At 45.2% G+C, this 13,852-nt stretch overlaps 1 protein-coding gene across 2 annotated transcripts in view; it reads left to right on the top strand.

Moving 5' to 3' along the window:
* The window catches only part of CHST11 (carbohydrate sulfotransferase 11), a 168,903-nt gene that overhangs the window by 148,625 nt on the left and 6,426 nt on the right, over positions 1-13,852 (top strand). The gene's annotated exons all lie outside the window — the stretch shown is intronic.

Here is a 13,852-nt window from a genome sequence, read left to right as displayed (position 1 = left end):
TGTTTTATGCGTCTTCCTTGCACTCTAACACCTGACTTTTGCTAATAGCCCAGCGTGGACATTCTTTTTCTTTCTAAATTATATTAATAGGCCTGAAATGCCCCGTGGCCTGGCATTTCCCTCTAGAGGCTCACTCTTTCTTTCCCGTGAAGAAGCTGGTATTTCCAGGAGCAGTTGCCTGTACAGATTTGTTACCTGGATGGTCACAGGCTTGGGGTGGGATCAAGCCAGGTAGCATCCCCCCTGCACTGTCATGCCCACGCAAACTAAAGGGACAAAGGTGGGGTTAGCATCACCCTCACTCCACTGCCCCTGTGGAACACTGCATCCCCTCCCTGACTGTGCCAGGTGGGAAGAAGGAACCTGTGTGACCCCACACAGTCTTGACCCAATGTTGCTTTGGCTCGGGGTAAGCATCCCTCTTCAAGTCAGTGCTGGGCACCAAGGGCTGCTCCTGTGAAGAGGGTCTGCGCAGAGGGTCTGTGTAGTTTGGCTCTCTGTGCACCACGAGTACCTTGGGGTGAGGATGTGCTTGCTCCTTGCTGGAGCAAACGCTCCTTCCAGCATGACTGTTTGTGAGGAAGGGATGCCACGGTTTTTACATAGTGTCCGTAACTCTGAGCCTGGGGACCCGGGCTGCAGTTATACCAGCTGAAGACCTCAATCTGGGAAGTGCTGTTAAAGAAAAGAAATAGTGCAGAAATTAAGATTTTCAGATGATTAGCATCTGTGTTTATACTCCTTTCACGGAACCACAGGACTTTGTTAGTGCAAGTTCTTGGGCATAAATCAGAGTAAACCATGCCTAGAAATGAAAAACAACCCTATCTAATATGAAAACTCCATCCAAGAAACAAACCCACAGAGGAAGAAACTCAGATTTGAGGTTGTCACAGTGGTTTTCATTCAGCCTTTTTTAACTGACCCATTTCTACATTCATGATCTTCTGGCCAGGGTTATATTTAATGAAAAAAAAAAAACACAAACAAGGAAACATAAACTTTAGCAGTTTATCAGAAGAAATGCTTCTCGACAGGGAGGTGCACTAAGATTATAAAACATTTTCCTTCCCAAAAGCAAGCGGGCTTTAAAACAAGGCTAGACACCACATTGAATATGGCACACTATGATATTCCATGGCAGGCAGAGAGTTCTTGAGAGAAAACATCTTTTCTAGCTCACACCTGTGGTGGGGGAAGATTTTTTAAAGGCTTTAAGAAGCCATTGGTGCAGTAACTCCCATATGCAGTTTCAAAAATAATCATCTCTGTAACACTGCAGGTAACACCCCCCAATGCCCATGCCAGGATTTAGGATGCACTGTCATCCTCTACTGACCAGAGAAGCTCTGCAACTTCTGGCCGTCACGCTGCAGCCCTATAGCATCTCTCTGTGCCACTGGGTGAGCAATAGGATTTCTTTAGGGGATGATAGTGGTGGTATGCAGCTCTCAACAACCTCAGAAATTCCCAAAGACTCAAATCAAAAGCTTTTGGAAATCCAGAGGAAATTTGTATTGACTTCAGTGGCTTTTGATCAGGCCTATGTGTGGGGTTTTTTGTTTTTACATTGCCCGAGACAGAGGGGAGTTGGTTTCTTGATAGTACAGCACCAGATTGCAGGCTCTGCGTCTTGGTTTTTTAATTCAGAACAGCTCTGCTTTTATTAGGTTTGTGTTATCTTTTATTTTACTACAAACTTCTTTTGCATTTCATAAATATTTATTCCCCAGACAGTCTCTTTTGTTTAGTAGTTTTCATCTATCACAAGCTTTTCTGTTTTCCTTTCCTCTCTCATCCCAGAGAGATGTCATCATCTGCCATCAAAAACAAGAACTTCTCAAAGGAAGGTCTTCAGCCCAGAGATGTAGGAGCAATATTTTTACTACGTATTATTTTTATTTTCTTCTTTGTGTTCCTTCCCCTTGACTTTCTAATGCCAGAGCCAGGCTCTGATTTCACTCACTTGGAGGGGACTGTAATGCTTTAAAAACCTGTTCACCAACAACTTTTTTTCTCCTGACATCCACGGACAGACGTTATAGACCATTCATTCATCTTTGTACCCGTGTCGAGGTACCAGACTGCTTTACCCAGATGCCATTCAAATGCAGAGAGCTGGTCCCAGGCAGCCTGTGGGTTTGTAACTGGTGGTTGGTTTTTTTCATGGAATTGCTCTAACTACTTGCTTTGCTTCATGCTTTCCTTCACCTTCTCTACTGTTTTTTCTAGTTGGTTTTGATACGGATGAGTAAGATGTGGTAGGCTGAAGCTGATAGGCAGAGTTGTAGTACTTATTTTAAGCTGTACCCACTAACCAGCTTCTTAATGCTACTTCTCCAAATCAGACTGGTTTGGCCTAATATTGTCCACATACTCCACATAGACTGTATGCTTCTCATGCCCCTGTTTCTTGCAGTGCACCCAATACTTTTCCAGAAAAAAATCAAATGCTGCCTCTTACTTCTTGCCATCACTTTTATAGATCCGTGAACTTTATGCCTTTTTCAGTAACATACAGGTTGATTTTCAGGACTGTGGCAAACTCATCAAATTGAAAAACAGACCAACACATGTAACCATCCTTTTTTGTGCTTCGAGTGATATTTTTTAATTCTGGTACAACATCTTGTAGTGCTCTGACTGTACAGAGCTTTGATGACTTTCCATTAGGTCTCAGTGACATATAGGATAGGTGTTTTGATAAATCTAAAACTATATGTATTGCTGAAGTAAATGCTATACATTTTCACAACAGGCTGTACCAAATGTCTGTTGTTAATTTCTTACAGACACCAACTTGATATGGAGGTTACGTGCAATGGTGAATATCGCAAGTGTTGGTCAGGAAAGAAGTAACAAAGAGGGGAAAGGTGTAAGTCTAAACCAAATGCTTTGAATATCTGTAACCTGCTGATACCAGCAATCTTTACTGCCACAGTTTCTCAGCCTGAATTTTGAGACTGCAGTTTAACCCATTTACTTAACCTTTATGTAACTGGGAGGACTAGAAACTTCAGGGAGGACAAATACTTAAAGAGATATTTTGTTCTGAAATTCTCCCAGAGAAGTACCAGGAGTCAAGGCTGAAAAATAACCCCACCCCCCATGTCAAAATAGGAGCAGAATCATAGAAAATGGAAAGTGCTGGTAGCATTGGGTTGCCTTGGCTTGAGCCCGGCAGAGTTGTGCTTGGGCAGGGAGGACACGCTGGGAGAGGATGAGGTTCAGCTTGTGAAGATGGTAGAAAAAATGCAGCAACACTGGACCGGTTCTTTGTGGCTTGCTTCTCACATCTGGAAAGCGGGGATGATGCATCATGCTTTGAAGTTTACAGATGGAAAAAGACCAGATAAGTACAGAGTGTTATTTTTATCCCAGACCTCAGTCTGCAATAGCAGCTCCAGATGCAGCTTCAGGAGGAATTACCCATCCTGCCAGCACCTGCAGATCCCTCTGCAGTTTGTCCAAGGTTTATTTGGAACTGGTATTTATTCCCGTTGAATGTGTACATCTGTTGTCTTCAGTCCGTAACGAGGCAGGTCATAGCTAAAATACACTCATATTTTAGTGTACTCAGGACTGCTCCACTACCTCGCTGTAGGGAGCTGAGAGATCTGATAGTATTCCCAACAAGCTGTAATTTTAGGCTACAGCTGAGCTCCTAAGATGTACTGATCTCAGCCGATTCACAAAAACTAAGTGGGGAGGGGAGGACAAGAGGGGCCCATTCCTGTCTGCAATGTTGGGGTGAGTGAAGAGGGAACGAGAAGTATTATTAGGCTGATGTGTAGGCTATGCATAGCCTAGCTGGCTGCTCAGCAGTTCAGTTTTTCTCAGCTAATCTTGGCAAATGATTTCTCCTCCTGGAAATGGTATAAGTGAACCTGCGGTTTATCTCTGCTCAGGTGGTTCTTCTCTCTCTGGAGCTGCAGACAAGAGACCATGAATCATTAAAAGCGGAACAGGAGCAGATGTTCTGCATCAGGTTTAAACTAGTAGTGTATGGTAGCTGCTTTATCTCAATCTCCTGAGTACTATGTGTGTTTTGGAGCAGCCTCTTACTCATCTTGTTTAACATTCATGTCTTCCTTTGAAAATGTTTGCATCTCCCCTCTCTGCTCCCAGCCCTCCATGGGTTTGAAAGTTCAGCTTGAGCTGTAGCGGTATGGAGTGCAGCTTGCAAAAGGGATGCTGAAGGGGTTAAACAAAGACCAGCGGAGAAGAGGGAGGAAACAGCAGTGAGGGGCAAAAATGAAAAAGAAGTTCAGGCAGAATGAAGAGTTAAGGCTAACCTTAAAATAACTGGGATTACCTTGGATGCTGTATTGCATTAACCGGGGGCTGAGAGAGCACAGTGGGGTTAATAAGGTGAGTTAGGGGGCCTTGACCACTTCTGAAGAGCTCTGGGGAGAGGGACTCCAGTTGGGGGCTTGCATTGCATGTGCATAGAGATGATGGTGAGCTGGAAGAAGAGAGCACCCAGGAGGACAGAAGTAGTTGAATGGAATTAGTTTGTTCCTGGAAGCAGTGACTCTCATGTACAGCTTTCCCTTGTGAGCAAAGCTTAATTTTAAACAAAGCCAGAGATAAAGTTAAGTCATGGAGCAGGAAAAGAAGGTCTCTATAAACAGTAGGAGAAGTTGGAAAGAGGCTTTGTGAGACTTTCTTGTTTCTGCTAGCTGGCATGCACCATAGGTGGAGGATACACATGGGGATGGATTACAGGAATGGATATAGGGTTGCAGACTCTGATCAAATGCATTTAAATGTGGTCCTTGCAAAAGGACTTTAACATGGTGACCTGCTCCAGCTAGTATTAACCTCCAGAATGGATTTAGAAACAACAGGATAAGCAGACTTCCATTAAATCAGTTTTTTATTTGAAATGCAAAACTAAAAGGGTTGAGAGCTGTTGGATGCCGTTCTTAATCTCTAGGTCAGCTGTGCTGATGCATCTCATAAAAGGCAGGATACGTTCAAAGAGCAAAATCCACTGTTAATTATCAGCATGTTTGTGGGAAGCATTTGTGCCATGGAAGCCCCCCCATGGGGTGAAGGGCACAGCAGCGCCTGGCAGCTCTCCCTGCCTTGCAGAGATGGGTCCTGCAGGAGGCAACACTGCAGGTTGAAGAGGAGCCATTAGCTCTTCATTCATGGATCCAGTGGGTGGACGTTACTGCACAGAGAATCTAAAATGACAGCTCTCTTAGCTAGAAACTGTAATTTAGGTTTACTTCTTCTGTCAGGAATATCAGCTGTTCCTGTGCTATGTGAACTTGTCACTTTTCCCTGCTCCTAAATCTGTGTCACTTGGCAGCTTAGGGCAAGGACAACCTCCGTTCAGCAAGGCAGAACAGCATCAGCTCCCAGTGTTTCTCAGGAGACCTCGGGTGCCTCTTCTATCTTCATTGAAATCGTCAGAGAGGTGACAGCAGTTCCAGGTATTGACTAGCTGTGGGCACCATGGATGCTTCTCAGACCACCCTCCTAAGCAAGATCAGCAGCAGTGCATGCTTTCCCTCCACTATGCTACTGAATTTTTTCAGTTCCACCTGCTTTCACATGAGAATGTCTTTCAGTGCTTCAGTACTGCCTGGAAGCACCCATGCACCATGGTCTGTGACCCACGTAAGCCAGCGTGCCATCTGCGTGCTTACCACTGGGATGCAGGCAGGGATGTATATATGCACATGCGTGTGTATGTATATAGGGAGATGTATGTATTCCCTAGCATTATTTGTAATCAAAGAGGAAATAAGCAGCTTATAGAAATAAAAAGTCCTGAGAACGGTAACAGGCTGTTAAGGGTGGGTAAGCAGAAGCCAGTGGTGGCTGGAGGTATCGGTAGCCAGGCAGTCGGTTCTCCTGTCAGTATGTTTTCAAGGCTGTAATACGTTTTCAAGGCTGTAATACCAACAAGTGGCAGGCACAGTGGCTGTGAGCCACCAGGCTCTGCGTGTCACCTGCACCGAGGGGAAGCTGCCCATGCAAGCAGCTTAAGGCGAAGCGCAGCGCCCTGCCGCGAGAGGAGCCCCGCAGAGGGGGAACAGGTACGGCCCTGGGTACGGCACAGAGCTGTCCTGTTCCCCGCTCCACGGGACAGGGCACATTTCCATCCAGGGCACACTCTTGGCTCCCTCGCCCACACAGCTGAATGCCTCGGCACACTCCTGGCTGTCAGACCGCATCCCTTGAGGCCAGAGGGCTGTGGGTTGGCACCTCTCCACTGCTCGCCTTGCCCTGCTGCTCGGGGAGAGGGGATATCTTCCCAATCTTTCAGTGCCCACCAAACTCACAAATGCTGTGAGCACCTACTTAGTACTGCTGTCAGCTCAGGGTGCTTGCAGCAAGGACCTGCTTTGGGGGGTTTTGCATGCAGAGCGAGAACTAGCTGAAAACTTGGTCCTGGAGCTCCTTTTTCTTCTGACCTTTGCTGGCATGCTCAAGCTGCAGGTGGGACAAGGCCAACGACAAGGATATGAGAACACTGAAGAGGGAGCCAGCCCTTTCACCAGATAGAGAGGGAACTGATGAGAGGCTGGCACACGTTCAGCATCCGTGAAAGGAGCAGAGAGTAAGGAGACAGCGCTTGGCTGCAGCTGGAGAAGGATCCTGAAAGCAAGAGCTCTGAGGGCCCTTTTCTGCTCGTTTTCTTTGAGAAGTTTAAAAAAGAATGAGTATTAAAAAAAGGAGAAAAAGATGATGTGAAATTTCTTTCAGGGTGTAGTTGATGGAACAGTTTAAAAAAAAATAGCCATTTAAAGAAATACTAAGAATTTGTTCTTCTGTTGTAAATTAACATTTAGTATGCAGTCCCTAAATGGATCTGTTATTAGATGAGACAGAGAACCCTTAGAAATCACAGTAAACACAGCTGTAGAGATAAGGAAAATTAACAAGGCATCGTGCTAATAATTGTACCTTCCAATTGTCTTAAATCACTGATGAAAGTTACTTTTAACATTGCCCTCATGCTCTGATGTAAGAAGGCTTCATGTAGCAAGTCAGATGCTTAAAAATACAACCAAGATACTTTTAGGTTTCTCAGGATTTAAAGATTACCTGGACCTGTTTTCTTCTAATGCTGTTGCTGAGGTCTCCCTGGCTGCAGTTTAGAGGGACCCAGGGAGATGGGAAGTATCCAGCAAGGGCCTGGTGGTCAGATCCACAGTGTTGGATGCTGTCATCTGTGTAGAGCTGGCACAGTGGATGGAGCATGCTGGCATTTGGGAAGAGGCATTGGTGGCCAGCAGAGAGGGCAGCCTTATGGAGATGCTCTTTGCTTTCCCAGAGAAGCCTGCGATGGAGTCATTTGGGGTTGGCTACTGGCAGTGAGTTTCTTTTGGTGCACAAAGACTGAAGCATCTGGGGGTTTTAGCAAAATCAGAAAATAATTGAAAAAGCAAACAAATCCCTCTCCTGTGTCATGGCAGTCTTATGCTTTTGTCCGTCTGTGGACCCAACCCTGACAGCATTAGGGTTGGACTACATGACTGCTGCTAGCAAGTTTGGGGCTGAGCATCCCCTCAGGGCTGGAGTCACTGGTATTTATGTCAAGGTAGGAAGCTATTGATGAACCAGGCTTTCCATGTTAACCCAGAATCTTATTTCTGTACTACTTCATTCCACAGCAGGAAGGTTTCCTAGGGAGCCTGTTTTAATTAAGATTATAAATGGATGCTAGCATTTTAATAGAAAAGGCCTTTTGTCTTTTCAAGCAGGGGGTCATCTAGTTCTTTTTGTACAGCAGTGGAAAGGTGAAAAGTTTCCGGCTAACTGTAATTAAGGCTGTGGAGAATGAGCAACCCTGGTTAGTTGCCTTCTGTGAACATTAGTGAGCGGCATGGACAAATGTGCTGGGAAAAGTTACCTTGGAACAGCAAGGTTTAGTCTGAACAAAACAGAACCTCACCAAGGGGAAGTAAAAGAAATTCAATGTTAGTTTGTAATAGTTTAGTAGAGGAAAAGAAAATCCACTATGTGAAGGATTTAGGTATTTTGCCAGTCTCTGTCCAGATGAATTAATTCAATTCATTACAAGGAAAAAAAAAAGAGTCATACTGAGACAGGAGAAGAAATCTGTTCTTGTTTCTGTCACCGGACTGATGGGGAGTTAGATCAGCTCTCTTCCCTGTCTCCTCCGGGTCTTTGCACTGTCCAGTTAGGCAGCAACCGAGCCTCATGGGGAGAGCTTTCAGCAGGGTTGTACACTGTCAGGCGAGATCGCTCCTACTTCAACATCTTGTGCTGAAAAAATCCAGCACGGCATTTCTTGGTGGGGGCCTGAGCCTGTATGCCTGGCTCGCAGGAGCAGCATTAACCTCAACTGCTCAGAGGTGTCAGAAGGGGACATCCGGCAGCGTCCCCCACAAAGGGCCTGCCCCGGTTATGGGGGACAGGGACTCAGCATGGCTAAACACGTAATTACAGGGTTCCCCTCTCCTTGAGTAGGTTGCTAAAGCCTGTGAATTACACGTAAGGAAACTAGCTATGCAGCTGCTATCTTCTGGTTTTCCTGTTCGGGTTTCAAAAGCTTTGGAGCAGTATTGGTGGGTTGCACGCTGTGTTAAAAATTGGAAACGTATTGCCCTGATTTAGCATGGGACTGAGTAAATTGTATTCAGTTAATATAGCAGATATCCTGCTGAGAAGAAAATAAGTATTTCTACTTGACTGTGTGACACCTAAGCTGCAGCCCAGAGGTGCAGGGGGAGGATTTGTGTTACCGAGAAATCCATTAACATCGGCTGCCAGGTCAGAGCTGCTGGGGTGAGCAAGGCACGTGTGTCCCAGGCAGCTCCAGGCGTTCAGGCCTCCTGCATCTCCTCCACCGTGTCTTGTGCAGGGTCTCGCACAGTGCTGCCCATGGTGGTGGTGTCAGAGCTCCTGTCTGGTCTCTGCCCACCCCACAGTTGGGTATTGTTACCTTTTCCTGAGGGAGGTTTCATTCAAAGCACTATATGCTCTCTCTGCCTGTGAGGTGGCTCTGCAGCATTTGCTGAAAGCTTTGCTCCTGAAGCATGTGAAATACCTAGGTTTGCAACGGTGAGCTTAGCTTCCAGAAGCCACCATACCAGGTGCACGAAGCTTGAAGGATCCTCAAGGAGACATCTGCCCGCATGGTGGCATCATTCGGGTCCCTCTGACACCTCCTCGGGCGGGTGGAGGTTCCCAGTGCCGGAGATTCCTCACTCTTGTTACAGCACAGGCATATCTTCCGCTTTCTGTTGGGACTTTTCCTACATCTAAACTGAGTTTCTTGTTCAGCTTTATTTCTATTTGTCCTACCCACAGTGAGTCCAGACAGATTCCCTTCCTCTGTAGAATGTCATACTTATTTTTGTATTTACGTATCTACTTAGTCCTGTTTCCCCCCCTCCACCCAGTTTATCTCACCCTACTACCACAACTTATTGCAACAGAGAAATAAATGTCAGTTTTTCCATTGTCTCCTAGATGCCAGCCTCGTTAAAATGTTTCTTATTCTGTTTTTTAAGGGCTACTCCCAGCTCTACCCTGGCTGACTCCATGCATCCCCAGCTCAGTGCTCCTCCTGGTGCACCATTTGCAGATGTCCATGGCATGCTTTTTCCTAACCAGTTCTCAAGCCTATCCTTGAAAACCACATCTGCAGCTTACACAGTAGAGATGTAATAGCAGAGTACAGCATTTACGGGTCACTCCCTTGGCTTCCAGCTTCCCAACGCATGTGTTTGTCCCCAGGTTTGTGTTGTCCCAGTCTGTGATTAATCTGTGCCTTGATTGCAATCGGAGTCATGAGATAAACAGTGGAAGTCCCTTTGACCCTGTCTACAGTCCCTGGTGACCTGGGGGCAGTTCAGCAAGCCCAGCCCTTTCCCAGGCAGCTGCAGCCAGCAGTATCCTCGGGAAGGGGCTTTCCCAGGCACCCAGGTGCAGTCGCCTCAGCCAAGGAGATGGAGCGCAGCCTCTCGTACTCGTACTCTCAGATGTGGCATGCTGTTGTGTCCTGCCGTCAGGTCCCCACTCCCTGTCCCCCACCCCCATGAGAGCAAACTCAGTCCTTGCTGCTGTATGTCTGTCAATCACTGTTAGCATCATTAAGTCCATCGAATTGATGGTAGGTAGGGGCTCCCAAGGGCTACTTGTGGAAGCTCTGAGTGGCCAGTGACTGTAGCATAGAGGTGAAACATCTGTGCCTGGGAACCAGAAAGAGAGAGACTGTGGTTGTGTCCCTGTGTGTTGCAGGTTACATGCACAGGTCCAGGGAGCATGAGCTCAGCTCCAGCTGTCATATGTGTGCACATGTGTGTGTGTGTTGGAGGGGAAAGGCCAGAAGGTTTTCATTTGAAAATTAAATTCATAGGATAGCCAGACCTTTCAGCTTTTTAATGCAAACAGTGATTTATGGCTGCACTTACTTAAAGAATGAACCAGGAGCGGACAAATTCATCACACTCCATCCTTTTCTGTCAAAGCAACGGCGAGATGCTTCAGCAGTGGTGCAGTGTGGTCAGGCTGCTGGCAGCAAAGCCTCCACCGCAGGCAGGCAGCACAGCTCCATCACCATCACCCCACTGCGGCAGCTGAGATCCTGGCCCGGGTTTCATCTGCTTCTTTTTGCTGGGGCAGGGGGGGGGTGGGGAAAGATTGGCCATCTGCCAAATTCCCCTTCTCCCCCTCCCTTCTGACAGCTGGTGTCAGCCACTGGGAAGACGATGCAAAGCGCTCTTTGTACATGCAACATGAGGCTCCCAACTTGTCCTCCATAAATTAAATCCCAGTAAGCCCACCGATGTGAAGATATTTTTGCTTCAATTATTCCCAGCTCGAGGCTCCTCCAGCCTTCCTGATGATTTCTTACCTCTCATGTGTATTACACTTGAACTCGATCACTTTGATTTTGCCTACCCTGTGTTTGTAATATTCCCCCAAAGCTTCAGAACAGCAACACACGTGGCAGCACATCCTTCAACCCCTGTGTGGCCAGGCCACAGCTCTTTCTGCCTGGTCTGCCTGGGGACTTCCAACTTTTCCATCCCCTTGTTCAGAGGAGACATATTACAGGATGCATACATTCATCTTACTAGCCCCAAACTCTATGTATTGTATGAGTCCTGACACCAAATAGTTTCTAGCAGGAAGAATGGGAATGGACAGGCTTCCAGAGATGTTTGGGATTATACAGGAGAAGGAGGCTCAGTCTTTTCTTCCTGAATCCATACCTTATTGTGTGATGGAGCCTTAGGCTGATTAAAAAGCTGGTTTTAACATACAGATGGTGTCACTCGGTGTCAGTCTCTGGTTTTTCAAGGAGGTGTTTGCATCATTTAGGCTCACTGTGGTACTTCACTTTCTCTTCAAGACAAAAAGGCCAATACTTTATGACCTAGTTGTGAAGTTTTCCCAGGAAAGCACCAGCGTCTGTGGCTGCATGTTTGTCTGCTGCCGGATTTTGACTGGTTTAGTGTTGTTTCTTTTCTAGCACCCAAATCATGTACCCAGACAAAGAAGAGTGAATGCCAAAGTTGATGCAGGTTTGGGGTGTGTTGTCATTCAAATAATCATAGCCTCTGGACCCAATGTAATGTAACTGCTGAATTATTTCACCCTTCCCTTCTACACGCGTGCACACAGATGAAGTTGGGGATGTGCATAGGAAGAAGAAGGAGGAAATGTGTGAAGCAATGTAGCATTTTTGACAATACAGTGCTAGCAGGTATTGTGTATGACTCTGACTCTCAGCAGCTTTGGTCCTTCTTTTCATAGCCCCAGTGCATTCTGTACAGTGGGAATCATTATCTTGGGTTGCAATACAGAGAACTGAAAAAAATGCATATTCAGCCTTACCTTCTCTGTGGGGCAGTAAGTTCAATGCACGAAATGGAGAAAAGAAAAGCAGCTTTGTAATACTTCAACAGTTTCCTTCAGAGGATAGAATTTGTCTCTCAAATTTTCTCGCTTAGTAAAAATGCTCCTAAGTTAACGTTAGTTTTATCGTCGTCTGTTACCCAGCCACTCTGTAGAGACATTTTCATAGCAAATTTATATTTCAGTTTGTCTGTCCACATATTGTCAGGGAAGATGTTAAGCATTTCCATCTCCAGTACATACAATGTGCTTTCTAGTCTGCTTTACTGGACTTTGGACAAATATTAATTGAGGCTTTGGTGGGGGTCTCATCTGAGTGCTGGAAAATTTGTGAAAAAGTTAACTCAATAATATTAAGCTATGAAATGTGAAATAAATGAAAGTACAAACTGTTGCAAAGCTATGTCTAAAAAAATTATTGCAGCCCAGGTCTGTTTGACAAAATCACTTTATCTAAAATACAGTTGCTCTTTTAGGTTCAGTGTTTTGATTCACATAGCTGTAATTGTCTGACTGTCGTCTGTAGAAATCTGCAAAGAGTAATAATTATTTGTGATGATTTGAGAAATGCTTATGCTTGGACTGTCAAGTACGAAAAATTGCTAGTTCCCCTTTACTGCCTAATGCTGAACGCTTTTAAGAAAACAATATAGAATTTGGTGTATAGAATATATATACACTAAGTAGGCTAGTTGTGGGTGCAAATTGTAAAGCAAAGTATTAAAATAGTCTAAAATACATTTGTAACTTCCAGGCTGTGCATCATGGTTGCAGGAAGCTTATTCGTTATTTTTTGTGTGAAAACAGGATTGTAAATGTGCTTGCATGTAACCTCACGCTGAAGAAAACCCAACCCTTAAGCATCTGGGAAAATATAAATAATATTGAGAATTTTTTTATGTATCGAATAACAAACACCTCCTAGAACTCAGATGATGTGGTTGATGGGCTGGGGGAAGGAGAGCTAGTAACACCTGAGATTTTAGTCAGCTGAAATGCTAGTGTCTCTCTGTGTCACATAACTAGGACCGTTAGTGCCACCTATAGTTAGTCTGTCTGATGCTTTTCACTTTAAGACCTTGTTTTCAATGGGTTTGAGCTGGCTGCGCACACCTCCGAAACAAATACCATTAAAAAGAATTTGGTCTAGATGAGCTCTGGTTCATGCTAAGCTTAACAGAGCTGCTGGATAGACCCAGCTGGGTGTTCAGCAGAGATGCTCCTGATTTTGATTGATAGTTGCTTGGACTACAGATAAGCATAACACCGTAACAACTTGCATAGTTCTGGCATAGAACAGACAACAAACCTCCAGACACAACTGTAACTGAGGAATTAAAGGCAGATACAAAATCTTCATGAATGCAAAATTGAAGAGAAAAAGCAATTTAGCAGGGCATGGGAGTGCAAACCCCACTCACAATATTTATCCTCCTTATTCCACTCTAAAGTAATTTGGGTGATCTTGCCGTTCAGTGTGCCATGCCCAAATGTTATGCTAGCACTCCCAGCATAAGCTAGTTGTGAACCTGGTTCCAGTAATGCGCAGAGCAAGCAGCAGCTGCAGGCAGTGCAATAGAAATAAATAAAACCCTGCCTTATAATTGTGGGGGATACTTCTTTGCACACTATTTTTTTATAGTGAGACAAAATTTAGTGACACGTGTGTGACAGGTAGGTATTTCATCCTTCTATTTAAAAAGGGCTTTCAGTGCAGGTACCTGTGAATTGGATTGACCTCTGCTCCTAGCCTGCAGTATGCTACTATATTCAGGGGAAAAAAAATAATTGAAAATGTCCTGGATCTAAATCTGAAGTTACTGCTTGGCCATCAAGCTTGGAAAGGCCCTCAAAGATTATTTTATCCTGCTGTGCCTAAGTAACTAGAATGGAATACCTCCCATCTCATTACTGTGATTTACCTTGAATAACCTTTGCATGTTTGCGTGTCATGGGTTGGTGATTGTCGGTCCACATATGTATTTCCAGTCGGTCAGTA

Source organism: Falco peregrinus, chromosome 6 (genome assembly GCF_023634155.1).
Source record: "Falco peregrinus isolate bFalPer1 chromosome 6, bFalPer1.pri, whole genome shotgun sequence".
Taxonomy (NCBI): domain Eukaryota; kingdom Metazoa; phylum Chordata; class Aves; order Falconiformes; family Falconidae; genus Falco; species Falco peregrinus.
Note: the sequence above shows the minus strand (reverse complement) of the source record. Positions and strands in the feature narration are given on the sequence as shown.